We start from the raw sequence: 21,123 nt of genomic DNA, 5'->3' as shown, positions 1-21,123 counted from the left end.
TCAAAGTCCTCTTAACAGGACCTGAGACACATACTTTGGATTTAAGAGAAGGTTGACACAGGACATGGCACACATGAAGTGCACATTGAGTGATGGCAGCTGGCACTGTTGTTGGTGGTGTTGAAAGGGTGAGAAGGGGACAAGTCACTCTGATGTGTGATCCTGGATCTGGAGCAGCTACCAGCACCTCCCACAGCTGATCCTTCCCCAGGGGAGTTGGGTCATCACCCGAGGGACAGTCTTTGTCCTCTGCAAGTTCAATTTCACCATAGGAGCACTGCAGGGTTCCATCAGGAAAAGAAATGCACTATGTTGCTGTTTGTTAAAGAACTAGTGCACACACATACTCAGAAAATACAGAGAAACAACATTACTGAGATGAAGAAAACATGTTTCTCAAATAGTAGGCCAAAGGATGGCCCCTTAATGCCCAAAGATGTCCCTGTGCTAAGCCCCAGAACCTGGAGATGTGTTACCTTACACAGTAAAGATCTTCTGAAAATATGATTAAGTTAAGGATCTTGAGCTGGGGAGATGATCCTGGATTATCTGATGGGCTGGATATGATCACAGCATCTTTAGAAGAGGGAGGCAGGCGGGTCAGAATCCGCAGAGGCGCTGTGATGACAGAGGCATGGGGCACATGGGTTTGTGACGATGCAGCAGCAGTCAGGGGGATGAGAAGCTCTGGACTGAGCAATGCAGGTGCCCCTTAGGAGCTGGAAAATGCAAGGAAATAGATTCTCCTCTAGAACTTCCAGAGGGAGACATTGATTTTAGCCCAGGGAAGCTGTTTTCAGACTTCTGACTTCCAGAACTAGAAGACAATCAATGAACACTGCTTGAAGTCACTAAGTTGGTGCTAATTTGTAACAGCAGCCACAGGAAACGAATACATGCTTCCTCCCCAAGGATCATGACTATAATTTAGCATATGTGTGCATGTTCTTCTATATCTTTTTAAAAAGATTGATTTATTTATTTGAAAGAGTGGAGAGGGGAGAGGGAATCCTCCATCTGCTGGTTCACTCCCCAGATGTTAGCAATAACCAGGGCTGGGCTCCTAGACAGGAGCTTCCAGATGAAGCTCCCATGTGGGTGGCAGGGGCCCAAGTACTCATTCCATCTCCCACTGCTTTTCCCAGGTCATTAGCAGGGAGCGGGATTGGAAGTGTGGAGCAGCCAGGACACAGATCAGTGTCCACATAGGATATCAGCATTGTAGGCAGTGGCTTTACCCACTATGCCACAATGCTGATCCCCCTTCCGTATCTTTACACACACACACACACACACACACACACACACACGTGTGTTTCTCATTTTAACCAACAGGTGATCACACTCTACATCCTATTTTGTAATCTACTTTGTTTCTGTCAACAATCTCCATCTTCCTATTTTAGTAAAACTTCCTCTCTTCTAAAAGCCAGGCCGTATTTAAATTTCCCCAACTGATCCCAAAGTGCTCTTTACAGATGATTTCCCAAACCACTATCTAAACAAACTTGCACCTTGCTTAGTTGCTGTGGCCTTCCAATCCTTTTACTCTAGAACCTCTCTTTGTAATGCCACTGGAGTACTGAAGAGGGCAGACCAGAGGTCCTGTGGAGTTTCCTGCCATCTGGATTTGTCTGGTTGCTTCCCTGTGGTAGTGTTTAGCTTGTTCCTCTATCCCTGTGTTTCTTGTAAACTGGGTACTCTATCTAAAGTCTCGATGGATTCAGTTACACACTTCATACTACAGTACAATGTTTACTGAAGTACAATGTAAGTCGTGCTGTTGACTTGATGTTGCATCCCATTTCTAGTTGACCTGCGACACTATTTGCTTTTCTAAGGACTGTTCCTAAGACCAAAAAGCCAGCTGTCCTGTGGGATTCAGAAGCAACAGGAGAATGAATGATTCTGTCTGATTCAGGGACACCCAAGTGCTGTTAGGGGCTACAAATTCCAGAAACCATTAAAATCCAAGGCAACTAGTTTGCCATCTGAATGGACCCAAGTTCCAACTCAGCTCCAAGAGAGGACAAACAAGAGGAAACACAGATTTGCAAACCTCATTCAGACTCATAAATTACTACAAGTGAGCTTGAAGAAAAGAAGTAAATTCAGTTTCAACAGACCCTTTCCAACGAGGTGTACCAACATCTGACTGTTTAGATCTTATTAAAATACATTGTACCCAGTGTGTTTATTCACAGTCATCTATATGACTTGAGCAGGTCATTCATCAGCTTGTCAGTTTAAATGGATTTCTACATATAAGTGAATCTCTAATGTGATGAGAACTTCTGAGAAGAAACCTGTAGTACCTGCTTATTAGAAAAATGCAAATTATTCAAAGCTTTCTTGGAAGGACTACCCCTACCTAAATCAGACAAGGAATCACAATATTTTTGTCTAAACTGTTATTTTTCTATTTTCAACTTTTTTTTGCCAGACAGTGATAGAGAGAGAGAGAGAGTTATAGACAGTGAGAGAGAGACAGAGAGAAAAGTCTTTCTTCCATTGGTTCACCCCCCAAATGGTCGCTACACTATGCGGATCTGAAGCCAGGAGCCAGGTGCTTCTCCTGGTCTCCCATGCGGGTGCAGGGCCCAAGCACTTGGGCCATCCTCCACTGCACTCCCTGGCCACAGCAGAGAGCTGGCCTGGAAGGGGAGCAACCGGGACAGAATCCGGCGCCCCAACCGTGACTAGAACCCGGTGTGCCGACGCCACAGGTGGAGGATTAGCCTAGTGAGCCGTGGCACCGGCCTATTCTCAACTTTTATCATTATTACCAGTATCAATAATAAAAACATCATGAAAGGGTTTATAGATAAGACTTCTCTCAGTGAAGATTCTGAAATTGGCATTCATTTCTTGGCCTATGGTTGAACTATTATATTTGGCGTGCGTGCATCTATGTGTGTGCATTTGTGTGTGTGTATGTGTGTGTTTTCCATGTGTCCTATCCAAACATTTCTCTCACATAATTAAATGTATTGATGACATCACAGAAACAGAACCAATCTTTTGGTTTATATCACTTTCAGGAGATTCTAAACTCTAATTCAAGTTTTCCAAAGTCTGAGCAAATCTGAAATGCTCTCAGCAGGAATATAATATTTCAAGGGCTCATTGTCATGCATAATGAGAAACTCTTTGTGTGCTTGCTTTCTTGCTCTCTCACTCTCTTTCCTGTGTCCTAAAGCCTAAAATTTACATGGGTCCTAGTGAGGAACATTGCTTAAAAAAAAAATGCTTTTAGCAGACTGCGGCAAGCATTTCATTCTGGCTACGTATTTTACCACTTGGGAAAAAAATAGAAAGGGAGAACTTTGGAAATTAAAGATAAGAACAGGATGAAACTAAAGAATGCTGGATAGATTTTTTTTTTAAAGATGTGGAAGACAGTGTATTCTCCGTATTGCTGCACCGCCCTTCAGCATGAATTAAAGATGTGGCGAGTCTATGAATGGACATCACTTGCTTAATGAGAACACCAGATGCCCACACTTAGGAAATGTAAAGAAAGTGAAACCCTTGTAAAATTTTATATATTATCCCTTTCACCAAAATATGAAAAACAGATTAGAAAGGGGAAGGAAAAGTTCTTCTCTAAATAAATTTGAAGAAACACTGGACCAAAAGGAGACACTTGTTTAAATACAGCGTCCAAGAGAGAAAAATCGTCAAATAAACAAGAATGCACACTCTCTACCACGCAGCTCGAACAGCTTGTATTGCTAGGCTCAACAGCAGAGTCGTCTTCCACTCTGCCCTTGGACAATGCCTTTCTGAACCCAGGCTTCTTTGGCAGTCTCGTTTGTTTGCAACAATGAATACAAGGAGTTGTGGGTTTGGAGCCTTCTTGCGAAGACATGTAGACATTATAAAGACATTTTTATCAAGCGTCTATTGTAATCTGTAGGTTATGCCTGGCCTAGATCTTTGGATTGCTTGCTGCTTTCCTTAGTTTGCTTTCTTCCCCCTCCTCCTTTCAATGCATCTTGGATCCTTGCTGCTCTCAATTCATAAACAATTTGCCATTTGCAGGGTTGTCATTGAACTATTGAGAGAAATGTGTCTGTGGGTTAGAGACCTCTAACAGAGGCCTCGCTGTAAACCTCACAACAAGGAACATGCAGCGCCTGCAGAAAGGGAGAAAAACTATTGAATTCATGCTTGATGGTTTAAAAACATTTACTATTCTCTGTTCTTGGAAAAAACAAAACATCACAACAATAGCGACATGCTGTTGCCCCTAGACTCCGTGGTGCTGTTCCTAAGAACCACAAAAGGATTTGACCCCAAAATGCTGGGTAGGAAAATTGTCAGGGTGGGGTGGGGGGAGGAGCCCAGGTCTGGGCCTTGGTTATTTTCAGTTCAGTCATTTACCGGTTGTATTCCATTGGCCATTTAACCCCTCGCTCAGAGCCTTTGTCTCTTCCCTGGTGGATGAGAAAGGCAAGCTTGTCCCTTTAACCCGGCCCTTGCGTGGAGTACTGTCTGGGACTTGGGGGAAGCTTCTAGAGCCTTCTCTTCCCACCCTGTGCTTGTTCCTCAGTGGCTTCTGGGTTGTTTTCCATCTAAAAGCAACTTGTGAGCCTTGGCTTTGCAACTCAGCGTGGGCCCTGGCTGAGCCCCCTGGAAAGGTGTTGCTTAGACCTGCCTGGGTGACCGCGCCTTGGCTCTTGGCCTCTCCTTCAACTCAGTTTGGCTCCCGTCTTGCCTCTCACCTCTCCAGTTACATCAGGTCAGAACTCTCCCCACAACTGGCACCAGCACTCCTTCCCACTCCCACTCCTCTACTTGGCGAATTCAAGCCCTCTGGGAAGGTAACTTAGCAATATTAGCTAACATTTGCTGGGTCCTTACCAAGTGCTTTCCGTGTGTTACCTCGCTGAATCTCACGAAGCCCTGCGAGGCAGATATACTGTCCCCCTCTTACAAAGGAGAGGACTGCGGTGCCAAGCAGTGAATTAATCTCCCTGGAGTCCCGGAGCCTGTGAGGTGGAGCTGGGCTGTGACGCCAGGCCGGGGATGCAGATTTCTCCATGAAAGGGTCTGAGAGGAAGCATTTTAGGATTGACCGACGACAGGTCCCTGCTGTAGCTACTCAACTTTGTCCTAGTAGTATGTAAACCAATGGGCAGGGCTGTATTGCACTAAAACTTCATCTGGAGATGTTGAATTTTGGATTATATATACTTTTATGTATTACACCTTATCACTACTCTCTTGATTTTTAAAAATCATTTACAAATATACTTGTAGAAATCATTCTTGGCTCATGCACCACACAGAAACAGGCAGTAGGCTGCATTCAGCCCGTGGCATCGTTGTCATCATTTCTAGGGCTCATTGCTTTTACCAGAAGAATAAACGGCCTCTCCACTGAACCATCATCATCCCCTTTTACAGATGAGGAAAGTGAGGTCATGCAGAGCTAGTAAGGGGAGAGCGCTCTGAACCCAGGTGTTTAAGTCCCGTGCTGGGACCTCACCTCTACATTATGACAAGGGGCTGGGGAATTGGAGCTGCTCTGTCTGCTTCATGACATAAATGTGAATATCAAATGAGATCATCCACCTGGCACACATTAAAAAAATACATACTCTAGGTTTTTGAAAAATGCATAAAAGCTCCTACAAACTCTGTAATACAAGCAACTGAAGTTGAATTAGCTTCTAAAAGCAAATCTCCCAGCAGAAGATGTGTTGATAGCTTTGATTCATCTTACCAGCACTGATCTGGGATCTAGTTTGTGCCGAGTGTCCTGGGCACTGGTAGCTATGGGACAATGGGTGAGAGCCTCAGTAAGAGAAGATGGACGTGGCCATAAGTGATTGGGCTTGGGGTTGGCGGCTGCCATGAATGAAGGGCAGAGGCCAGAGCCACAGCCACCCGCTGGGAGCACAGGGGAAGGTGCACTAAGGCAGTGCTGTGTGTGCTGAGAGCCCTGTGGTAGAGGAGAAGGGATTTGCAGGCTCAGGGAAGAGCCTGTGCAAAGACAGAGGCATAGAAGGTCAGCATAGCTGTTGGGTAGGAGGCCTGTGGGATCTGGTAGAGATGAGGTGGGGGTAAACCTAGGGTCGGCTGCATGGGACTATTTGAGTCTATGTTAAAGCCGTGGTCTTGAACCCTTGGAACCTAGGACAGGTACTGGGGTACTTAAACTAGTAGGTGTACTAAGAAGTACACAAAGCCAAAATCTAGAGATGAGGCAGCTTTCCAAGTCATTCACTTTGCTTAAAAAATTTTTAGATTAAAATTATTTCTGCCACTGCCTACTACACCGGCATCCCATGTAGGCGCCAGTTTGAGTCCTGGCTGCTGCACTTCCTGCTAATGGCCTGGGAAAAGCAGCAGCAGATGACCCAAGTGTTTGGGCCCCAACCACACATGTGGAAGACCTGGATGAAGCTCCTGTCTCTTGATTTTGGCCTGATCCAGTGCTGGCTGTTAAGACATCTGGGGCATGTACCAATGGATGGAATCAATCAATCTCTCTCTCTCAAATAAATATTAAAAAACATTATTTTTAAGTGAAATCCAACAAGGACATATTGAGTAAGTTGAAAAGTCTATGTTAAAATGTTTAAGACAGAGCATGAAATTTAAAAGAAATTCAAAATAGTCAGCTTTGGGTACCACTCCTACTCCTTCGTAGCTTCCTGTTAGAAAGGGATGCTAGAAAGCTCTCCCTGGGCAAGTGGTGGAGAAAAAGAAGATGCTGAACACTGTTCGTGGTACAGTGACCAAACAGGAATTGTTTCTGTAGAATTACATGACTGATGGTAGTGATAAGGACAGGTGGGAAGGAAGGAATTGGAAGTCTCCAGATCTGAAGCTACAGCAGGAACTAGGAGAGGGCAGGTGGGACCAGAAAGCCTTAAAGAGGGGAGTGGGGTTTTTGTCATTAAATCCATGTTCTCATTCCTTTGAGACACAGTGGAAAGAGAAAGGAGCACTTAGTTTGGAGTCAAAAGACCCACCTTGGAAGCCTTGGTTTTGATGAGCTGTGTGACCTTGGGAAAAGCACTAAGTCTCTCTGAGTTTGACTTTCTCATCTTTCGAATGAGGAGAATGCTACCTGTCTCGCCCCCCGCTGAGAGTCTAAGTTAATGTCTGTGGGAACTCCTTGCAAAGGGCTTGAGCATCACTGGTGGGTTTCCAGGGAACAAAAGGCCAGAGCTCTTTCTGCTCTGTGGCCTGTCCAGGAAAAGGCAAGATCTATCCCCCCCCCCCCCCCAATCTTCAGCTGTTGGAGCTGTTGGATCAATTGCAACCAGGCTAAACAAAAAAAGGTAGTCATACATGATCAGCAAAATGGGCCAAATGATGTCATCCATCAAGATGGACATTGCAATTTGCCAACTATTTTCTCATAAATCAAACCGTGGTCCCTCAAGGAAGAGGGGCAGGGCTGGAGGAGCCAGCATGGCAATGCTTATCGGCAGCCCATGCGCAGGGAAGCGCTCCCTTAAGGATACAGTAATTATTTTCACTCGATGGGAAATAAAGAGGGGCTGGATGGGAGGGAGAGCTGGAGAGTGTCTGCCTCACTTCATTACTGCTCCCCAGGCAAGGGACACAACATATGCTTTTCATTGGGAAGCCAATAATTCTGAATCGTGGGACAGGTGAAAACTTAAATGACATTTGCAAACCTTGATTTATTTCTCTGCTTAACTCCGGAACATGCTTGAGACTCAGCTCTATAAGTTTCCATAGATTAGTGGTCAATGTCAAGTATTTTCAATGACATACTCAAGCGTTTCCTGTCCCTATCAGTTAATTAAATATTCTCAGTACTAATCTCTTCTTATTGAAATGGTTTCCCTTCTTTTGGTGACGGCTATGGAAAACAATGATATGAAGTATGTGCTTTATTGAAAACAAAATAACAAAAATAAAAAAGAAGACTTTCTCCCCCATGTGCTATTTTACTTGCTGGAAATCTCATTAAAAGTTATTTATGAGCTGTTAGGGATCCCATAAGGATTACACCTAATTCAGTCTGTAAAGCTTTTGAGTTTCTTTTACGCAAAAGACCTCCTTCCCCATTATTCTACTTTCGTTTGCACCCAAATAAATACTGGAGATTAACTCCTTGGCAGAGGAGAGCTCCCTCGCATCACCCAGGCCAAGTCTGTGCCTTCCTCCTTTCCTGCTGGACCCACTCTGATGTGACCAGGGGAAGAGGTCAACCTTGTGGGGATGGATAAATCGTTGTTTTGTTATTACAAATATTCAGTGACGACACTGGAGCCATAGGTATCATTTATACCCCAGGAGTTTGTAGTCTTTGGAGTGAACCATGTGGTTAGTCCTACTTGACTATCCCATTTTCTCCTACTCCTTCTCCCCCAGTTCCCTCTGAAATCAGAAAACTGAATTTTATCAGAATGAGTAATTTCACAGTCCTTTTATAAGGCCTCTATGCCCACTGTTCTGTTGTTTCTCGAAACTTGTTCTCAGGCAGCAAAGATGGAACTGCCCATTTGGGCATCCTTTGTCCTTCTAGACTCTTTAATAAAAACCCCCCATTAAAAAATGTAATGTCAAAAGAATCTGCTTTGTGTTGAGATTCCTTGAACACAGAGAAGAATGCAACCATTCAAGTAGCTGAATACTTAGAGCTTTGGCAGGTAGAAAACTGGCATCAAAATGTAGCAGTACTAAGAACATGACTTACGTAATTTTCAGATGCACACTGTACTCATGTGTTGGCTATTGTTGTTATCACCAGTGGGTCTGCCATTTTTCCCTGCCAAAAACCAGGACCTGTGTTTTCCCTTTTGTGTCTACTTCTGATACACAGCTCATCTTCTTGGTCAAAATAAGAGGCCCCAGTAGTCCATGTCTGCACTTAACGAGCTAGACACACTGGGATCATTCTGACCACCCCAGGAACAGCCAGCAATGGTATCTTCAAGGCCTGTAAGATTTTTCCCATTTGGATCCCAGAGATTTGCAACAGAAACTCCAGCCTGTGCTTCTCTGTTTGGGCAAGAGTTGGCCCTCGCGAAAGTACACAAGCCTTAAGACAATGACTGAGTATTTTAATGGAAACTCTATTTTTCTTTCATCTCAACCATCTGGAGAATTTTAACATTCCATAGTCTTTGTAGAATTCCATATGAGAGGTCAGTTGAATTTTTAGAGTCAAACATTCTGAGCAGCATTGTAAGTCTCTCCAACAAGAAATGCTCCTTAGTGTAGAAGAGGGAAAACCTCGTGGGCTGTTTGTATGTTGAGTCTGGTACTGCCGATCCCCACCCTTGCTGCACCGTAGTAACCTGGGTCCCCCGACCCCGTCTTCCCCACCCCAGCCCAGCCCCCAGAATCACTGCTTGTTTTGGTTTTATCTTAAGAACTTGTAGGTGATTCCAGTGCAGCTTGAGAAACAGCATTCTAAAACAATCTGGGTCCAATGGCAAAGACTGGCATGGGTGCCACCCATGGGTGGTTCCCTTCCAGAATTCTGGGTGCTCTGCCCTTGCTATACTGAAAAGCAGAATAAGCCTAAGGGATTTGCCTCACTCTCTGACTCCATAGAGTTGTTACCCACCTACTCCTAGTGTCACAGGTTAAATAATATCTCCCTTGGCCTTGGGGAAACAATATGTTGAAGTCCTAACCTCTAGTACCTGCGAACGTGGCCTTGTTTGGAATAGGGTCTTTCCTGGGGACCAAGTTAAGATGAGGTTATTAGGGTGGGCCTTAGTCCAAAATAATTGAGCCCTACTCAACAGGCTTCCATAGGCTTGGCAGCTCATGACAAGAGCCTTGGGTGATCACTGACATCATAAATCAGAGTGTCAATTGTTAAATCAACAACAGGAGTCACTGTGCACTTGCTCCCCATGTAGGACCTCTGTCCTTAATGTGTTGTACTATGAGAATTAACAGTAAAACTAGTCTTCAAACAGTACTTTATACTTTGTGTGTCTATGTGGGTGCAAACTGTTGAAATCTTTACTTAGTATAGAGTTGGTCTTCTGTATATAAAGATAATTAAAAAATTAATCTTAATGAAGAATGGGATGGGAGAGGGAGTAGGAGGTGGGGCAGTTTGGGGGTGGGAAGGCGGGTATGGGGAGAAGAACCACTATGAAATTTATATTTATTAAATAAAATTTATTTTTATTAAAATGTATTTTTATTAAATAAAAGCTTTCCAAAAAAAAAAAACAAAACAAAACAAAATAATTGTGTCCTCATAAATGGGAAAATCTGGACACAGAGGTGCAAAGGGGAAAATGTCACATGAAAAAGAAGGCAGAGAGAGGGGCGATGCTTCTGCAAAGGTAGAAAAGCCAAAGATGGTGATCAAACCTTGAGAGGAGGGGGCAGGCATGGCACAGGGCCTCCCTCACCACCCTGATGACACCTTGACCTTGGACTGGGAGGATCCAGAACTGTGAGACCTTAAAGGTCTGATGTGTAAGGCACACAGTTTGTGATACTCCGCGACAACTGCCCTGAGTGTTTCACTTGTTGATTCAGTTCAGCGCACTCCAGCCGTGAGTAGACGAAGCTTACTGAGATGGGGCTTCAGCCCTGGCCGCATACAATCATTTTTAAAAAAAGATTTATTTATTCATTTCAAAGTCAGAGTTACACAGAGAGAGGAGAGGCAGAGAGAGAGAGAGAGAGAGAGATGGGGGGGAGAGGGAGGGAGAGAGTGAGAGGTCTTCCATCCCCTGATTCACTCCCCAATTGGCCGAAATGGCTGGAACTACGCCGATCCGAAGCCAGGAGCCAGGAGCTTCTACCGGGTCTCCCACATGGGTGCGGGGGCCCAGAACTTGGGCCATCTTACTATTGCTTTCCCAGGTCATAGCAGAGAGCTGGATTGGATGTGGAGCAGCCGGAACTCAAACCGGCGCCCCTAAGGGATGCCAGCACTGCAGACGGCGGCTTTACCCGCTGCACCACAGTGCCGGCCCCACACAATCATTCTTAAAATGACCAGTATTTCCAGTTATCTAAGAGCAGCAGGGTGAGGTGCTCCTCAGGTGCTGCAGGCCAGTGGAGGCATCTGGTGGAGCTTTGCGGGGAAAGAACTGTTCATCTGACAAGAGTGAAGCAGAAACACAGAAGCAAAGAAATCCCAGTGAGGTGGTGTCTCTGTAGCAAGTAGGGAAACTAATAGAATACAAGAAGAGACAGTCTGTGCCCTGGTATCAGTGGATATCGTCAGTGAATCTTGTCACCCAAAGTGCTGTGTGTGTGTGGGGGGGGGGGGGGTATTTGAGGTTGGGATTGGGCCAAGTTGAAAATAATTAAAATAATAGTATTCATAGGGAGCATATTCTGAATGAAGCTCTGTACTAAATCATATTTAATCTTAAAATTGGCCCAATAGACCTCAGGAGCTATTATTATCCCCACGTAGAAACATTGATTTATTTATTTGAAAGGCAGAGTGACACATAAACAGAGAGATAGTCAGTTGGCTAACTCAGTCCCCCTAAACACCCACAATAGCTAGGGCTGGGCCAGGCCAAAGCCAGGAGGCTGGAGCTCCATCCAGATCTTACATGTGGGTGGCAGGAACCCATGCACAGGTCATTATCTCTGCCTGCTGTGTGCATTAGCAGGAAGCTGGATAGGAAGTGCACAGTAGCCAGGACTCAAACCAGGTGCTCTGAAATGGGATGCAGACATCCCACGCAGCAGCTTCACCCCCTGTACCACAACACCTACCCCGTATCCCCATTTTTAAAAAAATGAAGTGCTGTGCATTGAGTCAGACCCCACAGTTGGGTTCTCATTTGCTACTACACCTTACTGCTCACTAGCTTATGCCTGGAGCTGCTCCGGGGGAGGAGGAGTGTGGATGCAGACGGAGGGGCGAAGACAGACTTGAAACAAATGCGCACCTCTGCTTGGCTGGTGCAGATTCTGGGGTTGGATCAACCCCAGCTTCCATCCACACGTGGGTGCAAGGCTGCCCACTGACTGTGTCTAGTTGTGTTCCTGTTTTCTGGGGCTTTCCAGGAGGCCAGGGAAGTCCATACCGAGCAGGGTGTGCCCTCTGATGGAAATCCGGCTTTGTTCCACAGCTCAAATATTATAGGGGAAAGTGGAGAAGGGAAGGCAAGGAGACATAAAAAAGTTGCAGCATGCAAGCAGCGTTTGCAATGTAATCTATGTGTTCTGAGCCAAGTTACTGTACACGCTCTGGGGAGAATTACAAATAAATGACGAAACGTTTTGAAACATGGCTTATACCTAATTAATCATGGAACTTAAAGAACAAAGAAAGCATTTCTTCAAAGTTTTCAACATTTTCCCTATTAAGTGGAGAGGCTGGGGGAAGGGAGGGAGATTCACATGCCCATAAAGGATACACTGTGCACTTGGTGCAGAGCAAGGAATCTCTTAATCTTCTTTGGCCTCCTGCAACCTCTAAATCCTTACATCTTTAATACTTGATGTCAAGCATTTTCATATTAAAGCCACTGAAAGTTTCCAGATCATGAAATATTCCTCAGCTTTTTGTCTCTTGATCCCTTAGCCCGAACGATCCCGGTTTTGAGGTTCTGAGATCACCAGGCACTCTGAAGTGCTCGTGATAGTGTCCTGGGACCGCCGCGCTGTTTTTCTATGCCACCCACCGCCCAGGGACCTCTGTGGGCTTGTGCTGCTTTGAAGGCGGAGCTTCAAGGCCCAGCTTTTGTGCTGTGTTTGTGCTATTAACCTCTGGAGCTTTGATTTCCTCATTTGTAAAATGGGGGTAAAAATGGATGGCTTATCAATTTGTTTTTGAAAGTTCAGTGGAATAATTCCACAAAAGCATCTACCCCAGTGTCTAAAAAATATCTGCCTAATAATGGAGCATGTGGCTAAATTTTCCTACTGTTTTCCGTCCTCTCTTCGTCCATAGACTTGACCAAGCCGCCATCTTGCTTTGTGAGTCAAATCACTTTTTTTTTTTTCTTAAAAAGACATTTATTTGGGAACCACAGAGCACACAAGTGGAAAGAACTCCTATTCTGCTAATTTGCTCCCCAAATGCCTGCAACAGCCAGGGCTGGGCCAAGGCCAGAAGCTCAATGCAGGTCTCACGCGTGGGTGGCAGGAACCCAACCACTTGACCCATCACAGCTGCCTCCCAGGGCCTGCAGTAACAGGAAGCTGGAGCCAGAGGCAGAGGTAGAACCCAGATATTCCAACAGGAGACACGGGCTGGGCCAAATGCCTGCCCCAAGGAAGCCATTTCTCTGAAGTTCCTTCTCACTAGGGACGGGTATGGAAGTCCGAAGTGACTGGGGACTTGGTAGCCAGCGTTCCTTGCTGCTATGGGACAGCCGTAGCTGCACACTTTCCCCTGCTTTTCCATGGTCACGAGTTAGTTACAGTCACCCCTTGATAGGAACTGGAGATGTGTATGTGTTCATTCCAACTAGTGTCAGTTGTACACTGCATGGCTTTGGAGGAGCTGATAGGGTCACTTGGATGCAAGTTGTCTTCTTCCCTTTGTTGATAAGGATGGATTAAAAAGAGTATTATATTAAATTATTATAAGTGAAAGCTATGCCCTGGTGTGCATCTGTCAAGGTTTCTACAGGAGATTCGCTCTTCCCGTGCTCCAGCAGTTCAGCTGTGACCCTGTGACCTGGAGTCAGCCAATCGAAGATGCTGCCTGGGACTTTGTGCCTGGAGGGAGTGAAACAGGGGCTCAGAGAAGTCCACAGTCCAGAGTGGCACCAAATGGCCGGGGTGGTGGTGGCAGGGGGTACAAAGTAGCCAGAGAGTCCCCAAGATCTGACTTCAACTACTTGTGTGTTCTTTGCTCTCCAGACTTCCTATAGACCCTGAAAACTACTCTTCACCCTCCTTATGAGTTCCTTCTCTCATGAAGCCATTAGGCTACTTTGCTTATAAACAAGAACCTAGACTCAGAAAATGAAGATATATTCAGTATCTGCTATGTACCAAACATGTTACCGGTGAGGGAGTTGAGACCCCGAGAGTTGAGATGACTTGCCGAGGTCACCAAGCTGGTCAGGGGGTGGTGCCATGATTTGAATCCCCCTCTGCCCTTCCCATTAAATTCTTTCAGCAAAGAGAGCCTCGTGGTTAAGATGCTCACGGTCCACATCCTGGTGCCTGGGTTCAGTTCCCAGCTTTCCCAGCTCCCGACTGCATCTTCCTGTTAATAATGTGTGCCCTAGGAGGCAGAGGTGATGGACCGAGTAATTGTGTTTCTGTCACAGACCTGGATGGAACGCCCAGCTCCTGGCTCTGGCCCTGGCCTGGCTTTGGCCATTGCAAGCATTTAAGGAGTGAATCAGCATTTCTGTCTCTGAAATAAATAAAAAATGATTTAAAAAAATATCCTTGCATAGCTCAAGAAAGAGAGGCAGAAAGTAAACCTAGTCCATAAAACCATCCATCTCAGCAGTAAACTTGCCTTGTAGGTAGGGGGTCTTTGGACCCCCTGTAACCTGGACTCTACATTTTGTTCCCCAACTCCCATTCCCACCCCTCTCCCTTCTGTGCTGTGGTGATAAGCTGTGTGTGAATAGCATCATCAATGAACTACCTCTTGTGCCGAGACTCTTCATGAGCCTGAGACACCTGCTGTTTCTCCAACAAACGGCATCGTCCTCACTTCCTGGCATCTCAGGATGGGCCGCCAGAGGTTGCCCCCCGCCTTCAGAATGGCACCCGCTGGTGCTCTCTGCAGGGATGGGGTGGCTTGCCGAAGATTGGGAGGCCAACGGCAGGGACGTCCGTGAACACAGTGGCACCATTTTCTCTTTGCAGAGGAAAGAGGAAGTGAGCACTCTCTGGACCCCTAACCTGTAACAGCTTTCCTGGAGACAGACTCACCTAAAACCATTTTATCCCCGCCCTCACCCTAGCATATCTGCAGAGCATCCGTCTGGCCAGCACTTGGTCATCTTGCTGCTTTTTCACGGACTTTTAAAGAAGCCAGTTATAGCAGATCCTGGGTAATAAAAGCAGCTTGAACTTCATTACCCCGCTTCCAGCATGAGATCCTGAAGGCCTTGGTCAGGGATACTGTGCATAACAGACGCAGCAGTGAATTAAATGCAAGTTGATGGTACAAGTTGTACCTTAATGAAAACAAAGGCCCGGGAACACTATTTGTGAATGTGTTACCCAATAAAGTGTTAGCCAAGGAGCTCATAAAGCTGCCAGCGGGACTTAGCCATTGTAGGGAGTGCTTTTCCATGGGGCTGGCCACAGAGAGTGAGGTCTATTTCACTTTATCAAAGAAGCTGGAGGGTTTTATTTAAAACACATGGAAGAAAGACACTTGGGTTTGGCATCAAAATGTCTTGTGGTAAAGAAAAAGAAAAATGAGAAATAGCCAAAAGTACTATAAAAAAATCAAGGAGGGGGGAAACCCAGATGTTAAGAAATTAAGACAGGATGACACAGGGTGCCTGGGCTCCACTGTTTAGAGTGATGGTGAAAGGGAGGAGCACGGGGCTGTCTCCATGGCAGCTGATAGACACGAGCAATTGAACAGTTCATACCCTCTCTGTTGTCCCTGTCATGAGATTTGTAGGTCGTTCTCAGCCAGCCACTGGGGCGAAAGGGCATAGGTTGTGACCTGCTGATTTACCCAAGTATGATCAACTCACACAAATTATAGGCATAAGAGAGTCCTGACAACTTCAATATGATGCGCAATGAGTGCAATTATTTGTGACATGTGAAACCAGTGTGAGACCATAATTCTGTCACTGCGTGACAAGGCATTATTAGCCGGGGCAGGCGGCGGCTTGAACCAGGAGCAGCTGGGGAGAGGCGAGGAGAGAGCAGGGCTCCATGGGGAAGGGCCGGAATGGACTTGCTCTCCCAGAGCGGCGAATAGCTCTGGCCCTTTGTGGAACGAACGGGGAGCTGCGCAGGAGGACAAAGTCGTCCTGTTGCTATCTGGTCCGGTGGAGAAGAAAGAAGGGTTTGGTGGGAAGGGCAGAGGGGGACACACACCCTGCTGGCCTGTGACCGTGTCCAGTCAACACGGTTTCTTTGAAATCAGATGTGATGTTTGCTATTAGACGAACAGGGGTGCTGTTTCAAGTGGGCATTATGAGGCGGGCCTGGGGCTGGAGTGGAAAGCACCGATTCTCTTCTGCCGGGCAGGAACTGTCGCCACATCTGGCTTCCTTCTGTCTGCTCTGATCTGGTGCTCACAGTCAGGCTGTGAATGGAGACGGGTCTCAGGTCCCCTGGACTCCCCCCGGCCTTGGATTTCCTGCCCCCTGCATCTGAGCAGGCTTCCCAGGCTTCAGTCCTGGGGAAGCACAGGTGCGTGTCTCCCTTCTCCGGTTTCAGTATCGAAGTTCCACCTGCCATGTAGGACAGGTGTGTGGCTGCTCCCAGGAACTGGCGGCAGGTAAGCAAGGCCTCCAGAGGCTGAGAAGCCTTTGGCGGTCCTGTCAGCTGCCCCCGGCTCTGCAGTGGCTCCCGCAGAGGCCGGTGCTCTATTTTGGGCCTCTTTCTTAGCTCAGCGACTTTAACCACAGGGGTGAGTAAGGGTGGCCTACTTAGCTTCACCCCATGACATGCATTCGTATAGCCAGTCAAACACTCTCCGTGCACCTCCCAGGCATCAACCACTGCTCAAACCACAGCTGACCTGAAATAGAAACTGTCTGCTCATGGGAGTCCTTGGTCACTGGGAGTGGGTGAATGAAAGCAGATAATTAAAATCCACTGCACGGACGGGTGCCAGCTATAGGACGGAGGGGTGTACAGGGGAAGGTGTGGCTGACTTCCTTGTATCACTGAGGTCCGTGCTGCAGGAGCCATGCTGAACACACCACCCCAAATAGTTCTTCCATCTCCATTTCCACTTTTACCCTGCTTCATTTTATGGAATTTCTTAAGGCATGAACTGAGTGCCCAAGAACCAAGAATAATTAGCAGCACACAATGCCCAGTTGCTACGTAGCAACTCTCTCTCAGCAGTAGTGAGTCCTTGACATCGTGTTATTTATTTTTGATTATTTATTGTTCCTCCTCTTACAAGGTGAGCTCCAAGACGACAGGGCCTTTATCTTGTTCTCCTCAGTAACCCAGTTGGCCCCAAATAATAACATTTATTGTGTCTTACAGTTATGAGACTTGGCTGGGGTTCAACTGGGCAGGTTCTGCTGCTGCTCTTGCTTACAATTTCTGCACTTAATTGGGAGCTTGCTCAGGGCTTGAACATTCAGCAGGGCCCCTAACAACTTATGAATCTATGCTGGGCTTCCCTAAAGCTGGGGTCTGCGCTCTAAGAGAGAAGCGGCAGGAGCTTAGGGCTTGGGCTTAGAATTCCAGGAACGTCACTTCTTCCCCATCCTATTGGCCCAAACACGTCCCCTGCTTGTATTCAAGGAGAGCGCAGTAGACTTGACCTCTTGATGTAGACTGTGGCACCTGTGTACAGGAATGGGAGACTGTATTTGGAGACTCTCCAGTGTTATCAGCCTTGCTTTACAGCAGAGAACGGAGACTTAGAGGGAAAAAGAAATGTATTCAAGTGCGCAGAAAAGAAGGCAGAAGAACCAAAATGTCAGCCCCTCACCACCATCTAACTCCAAGTCTGATGTTCTTTGCTTACTGGTGGCCATTCTTAATGGCTCCTCATGAATCCCGCATACAGACAGATTCCTTCTGTGGCCATCACTTCGGATTTCACTTTCTCAGCATAGAGGCCAGGGTTTAGCAGTGGATAGAATCCCCTAGATGTGGAATTTCATCCAGCCTCCACAATTCATTAACTCTGTGACCTTGAGCAAGTTTCTGAGCCATTCTGAGCAACCCGTTCTCATCTGTGAAGTGGGCTAGTAGTGGCACCCGCCAATGGAATCTTTTTTTTTTTTTTTTTGACAGGCAGAGTGGACAGTGAAAGAGAGAGACAGAGAGAAAAGTCTTCCTTTTGCCGTTGGTTCACCCTCCAATGGCCCGTGTGGCCGGTGCACTGCAGCCAGTGCACCGCGCTGATCCGATGGCAGGTGCCAGGTACTTCTCCTGGTCTCCCATGGGGTGCAGGGCCCAAGCACCTGGGCCATCCTCCACTGCACTCTCTGGCCACAGCAAAGAGCTGGCCTGGAAGAGGGGCAACCGGGACAGAATCTGGGGCCCGACCAGGACTAGAACCCAGTGTGCCGGCACCGCAAGGCAGAGGATTAGCCTAGTGAGCCGCAGCGCTGGCCCAATGGGATCTTTAATAAGGTCACGCGTGGAAAGTGCCCAGCACAATGTGCAACACCTTGTTTTAAAGGTGCCAAGTAAGACTTCAACTGGGCTCTGAATGAGCCTTCATGGACCGGTTCCATAATTGTATTCAGCATGCAAGAATGCCCAGGGCACCGAGCACACACCCACATTTAATGTTAATCCAAAGACATGCTCTGAAATCAGCAAGGATACCTCCGAGGAACTGGCTTGGTCCAGGCTATGCTCATGACATTCATTGCTCTGAGATTCTTACCAAAGGGCACTTTCCACCCCCCCCCCCCCAAAAAAAAGTAGCAAACAGAAGAATATGGAAGTCTGAAGCAAGAATTGAAGACAGGCATAAGTCTGTGTCACCATCAGAAAGCTGGGGAGAAGAAGCAATCCCCTGAGGGCCGTGTGTGCCCCGTCCTGGGCTGAGCGGATTAGTCAGGATGCAAGGTGAGTCGCCCACTCTGACTTCAGGCAGCTGAAGCCAAAGCAGAATGAATGGTCAGGCACACTGCGTTCAGAGGCCTAGAGCTGTCGGAAGTCGCGGGGTCACCGTTGCTCAGTCCTGCTTCTTTTGTGTTCTCTCTGTAGTCAGAGTTCTTCCTGGACATTCTCTGCTTTGATTCTACTTCCACTATGTGGAGTGGGCCCCCTCTCTTTACGATCCCCCAAGGATGATAACTGAGTCTGATTGAGCCAGTGTGACCTGGCCAATCACATGGAATCTGACTGGCTAGCCTAGGGAAAGGTCCGCCTCTATGGCCTAGGGATAGAAAGTCTGTGCTGACTGCTTTGCTGTCTTCTATGGCTTGAGGGTGAGTTCTAGGAGGACTTGGGCTGCATTCAATAGGTTCTCTGCAGGAGGTGCTCATCTAGCCAAGCTCTGGATTTACCAGAACCTCTGGACAAAGGTTTCTGTCAACAAAGCTACAGTGTGGTTACTCCTATGGGGTTTGGGTTGAAGGAGATATTCCTACTGATAATCCCTTTGTGCCCTACTTGATGTTTATTTGTGGATATTTATTTTTCTGCCAGTATAAGGAATGCTCAAAATACCAAAATAACCATCAAGTAAAACTCTCATCTTCTAAATTAACACCTAAATGTCACCACATTTATTTTGCAAACCCTGGATTAACCATCGCTCACTTAGTAAACCCAAATTTGTGAAAAAAGATTATATTTCTTTTATTTGTTCCCAAACATTTCCATTGTATACAAAAATGAGACAGTGTTCCTTTTGGGGAGAAGACGTTTCTACTTTGGGTTTAAACCAAACAAAATAATATTTAAGGAAACATTAAATAAATTATTTATCATATTGGTCAACGTTTTGGGGAATCTGGCTTAGATAAACACATTTTTAAGGTCAGCCACTCTAAGGGCTGGGTTTTATAAAAACAACCTCTAAGGAGTTTTAATAAATCTTTTTTAAAAAAATTGAGGCACTCGTTTTCATTACTGAATCATTTGCTTCTGCTGAATAATGGTCATTCAAGAGATAAGCAAGCTCAACCAGGAGGCCTCAGTAGCCATGCTGGGAAACTCACACAGGATGGAAGACTCCATGTTGATGGTGCGCTTTGTTGGCCACGATTGGGTTTCTGTCCAAGCAGGCTGGTCCTATGGTTGCATTTTAAACCAGATGAATGGACAGAGCAAGCTGAATTGGGTCATAAAATTGTCAAGTGAAGACAAATTCATTTCTACTCAATGGGAGACTTCAGAGTCGAATTGGGATAGATGTTAAGTAAAAAAGAATTGGGTTTTTATTCCTTCAAAATAAACAGGATCGCCAGATTTGTCAAGTGTATGTAATTGACCTCATGGGTCCTTTACCTCTTCAAGTTGTAGCCAGAGGCATGTCTGGAGCCCATTTCCATTGCTAAATGGCATTCCTCAGCCCAAGAGAGGGATGGAGAGGACAGGAAAGGAAGTCTGGATTAGAAGAAATGGAAATGGAAGAGGAGAGGATCAAGAGGGCTGTAATCAGAAGGATGGGGTGAGAGAGTAGCCCGGGCAGGCAGTGAGGAAGGGAGGGTGTGGGAGGAACAGAGGGGAAGCAGACAGAGAAGCAGGCACAGTGCGTGGAGAAAATCCACCTTTCTGGGCACTAGGGAGAGACCAGCTCCGCTGCGGGACCCGCCATGGCTCAGGGTCCGTTTCTGGTGTGGTTCCTCGTTTGTCTGAACCGTGAAGGGCTCACCATGACCAGCTGAACACAGAAACAACAACGTGGACGTGGCCCTGAGTTCTCCCTGGGTCTGGAGAGGAAGAGCTGTGGCTGGGAGTGAGTCTGGCCTCTTCTGAAAGGGGAGCACATGGAGCAGAATTGCATGGCTTCCAAAAAGAAGGTCCTTTCTGCTCCTAAGTGGGAAAGCCTGTCACTAAGGAGCCAAAGGAGTGGAGGTTGCATTACCATAAAGCGCCTCCGGGCTTGAAAGTTCAGGAGAAGAGAATCTGACAAACCACATCTGGGGCTTGAGGTTTTATTGAACTGGTAATGAAAATAATCTTTGCAAAATATTTTCAGAATATTTGATAAGCGCAGACTGAGGCTGCTGTCTATCTATGTGAAATAAAAAGAGAAAAACACCACCTTTTTAAAAAAAAGGCTTGAATTTAGATTAGCAACCTACCAGTACTGGGTTGGAAAAAAAAAAAAAAACACCAAAAGGGTTAGAAATGTGGGCTTTGGAACAAGGCAGAATTGAGTCCAAATCTCAACTCTCGGTGGTGGTAGAACCATGGTTGTTGCATTTCACTTCCCTTTGCCTTGGTGTCTCCACCCATAATATGGAAATTAATGCTCCATCACAGGGCTGCACAAGGACAAAACAAGGTATATTCAGAAATGCCACAAGTTCTTCCTCTGTCTGCAGCTACTCCCATGGGGTACTGCTGATATTCCATGAAGTGAGA

Source organism: Oryctolagus cuniculus, chromosome 15, assembly GCF_964237555.1.
Source record: "Oryctolagus cuniculus chromosome 15, mOryCun1.1, whole genome shotgun sequence".
Taxonomy (NCBI): domain Eukaryota; kingdom Metazoa; phylum Chordata; class Mammalia; order Lagomorpha; family Leporidae; genus Oryctolagus; species Oryctolagus cuniculus.
The sequence above is the reverse complement of the archived record's forward strand: the minus strand, read 5'-3'. Positions refer to the sequence as shown.